This window comes from Cebidichthys violaceus, unplaced genomic scaffold, assembly GCF_023349555.1.
Source record: "Cebidichthys violaceus isolate CVI_PGR_0920_01 unplaced genomic scaffold, fCebVio1.0.p SCAF_1, whole genome shotgun sequence".
Lineage (NCBI taxonomy): Eukaryota > Metazoa > Chordata > Actinopteri > Perciformes > Stichaeidae > Cebidichthys > Cebidichthys violaceus.
The window spans coordinates 8,255,724-8,255,936 of NW_027176262.1; positions in this window are offsets into that span (position 1 = coordinate 8,255,724).

Sequence of the window (213 nt, forward strand, 5' to 3'; positions counted from 1 at the left end):
TGCTCCTGCGCCCTCTGCTGAGGTCCCTCAGCTCTCAATGCTTACAGCCAACCTGGGTTTGCTTATTGTCTCTGTGCTGTGTTCACTGGTGCAGCCAGCAGAGGGAGCAACATGGCAATGAAAACTAGAGTCAGATGATGGGAGGAGGAGGATCAAGCAAATAAACCCTTGGGTAACGTGTGCAAAACAAGTGCTGTAATTCTGGTAATCATA